We start from the raw sequence: 1,322 nt of genomic DNA on the forward strand, positions 1-1,322 counted from the left end.
GAAGGACGGATCATCGACAAGGTAGTCATACTCGGGGGCAGCGTCAGTCTCAGAGTCTACCATAGAGAAGATGGGGAAGAAAACAATAAATACACAGCAAACAAAAGCAACACAAAAGCATGGCATGGCATTATGTTGTGCTAGGGATGACCTAACACAGTGCTACACGTTATAGACGGAGCGGGAAAATATTTGAGGATATTTTCCTAGCTTTAAGCAATTATCGGACAAACGATCCAGAGGGAAAGGTTCCATGTTTGCAGTGCTGGAGGAATGCGACATGTATGTGGATGGCATATTCGTATTCGTCTTATTTTTCTAATTATTTTTCATATATAAATTATTTTCATCTGAGTTAAGATTATTTTTCTATTAATTTTCAAAGTTTTAAACAATTTCTAAGTTTTCTATATTTAATTTAATTCGAAAATTAATAAACATAAATTGCTATGGGTACACAGAAGTGTACCAGCATTTTAGACAGTGGATATGACAGGTGGGGTGCAGGGGGCCCTGTTGACTAAGTCAAAGGTTGAGTGGTCAACCGCACTGTTCATGGGGCCCACATGTAAGTGTCTCAGCTTTTAATTATTTATTTTTATTTTTCTTACTCTTTTTTATATGGGCCGGCCCCATAGGGCAGTGGCCCAGGCCGTGCCCCTCTAGTGGCTGGGCGCGCACGGGAGCGGACGGCTCCGGCGGCCACAAACAGGAGCAGCGACGGGCTCTGACAGGGGCTGTGGTGGGCGCGCGCGGCCATGTGCAGCGGGAGCAGTGGGGGCAATCAGCAGCGCAGCGGCTCGTAGAGGAGAAGGAGGGCGCGAGCGGGGCACGGCCGACACGGGGCTCAGCATAGGCGGGCGGGGTAGGGACGCAACAAAGGCGCGGCTGGAGCGGGCGTGGCGGTGGAGTCAGGGCACGGGCGGCGCCAGCGGGCGACGACGGGCACGGCCACGCGCAGGCTGGCGCGCACGGGGCGAGGCCAAGCGTGGCTGGCAAGCCAGGGGCGCGGCAGAGCGCTGGGAGCAGCCGGGGCGAAGGTGCTGCGGGGCGTGGCCGGGCTCGCGGGCGTGGTGCGCGGCGACAACAGTCAAGGTCGCGCGGGAACGGAGCACCGGCCATAGCGGCCTGCGGCGACGATTCGAGCACGGGGTGTGAGGGGAAAAGAGGGCGTTCGCTGAGAGGCTCACCAAGGAGCTCGATGGCGTGCTCGGGGAGGCCAGGGAGGCGCCGAAGAAGCGGGACGGTGGCGTGATGGCAGCGCGGGCCGACTGCGCGGGCGAAGGAGGTCACGACGCGGGGGTGTGAGGGGGTCAAATACG

The sequence above is a fragment of the Triticum aestivum genome, chromosome 1B (assembly GCF_018294505.1).
Source record: "Triticum aestivum cultivar Chinese Spring chromosome 1B, IWGSC CS RefSeq v2.1, whole genome shotgun sequence".
Lineage (NCBI taxonomy): Eukaryota > Viridiplantae > Streptophyta > Magnoliopsida > Poales > Poaceae > Triticum > Triticum aestivum.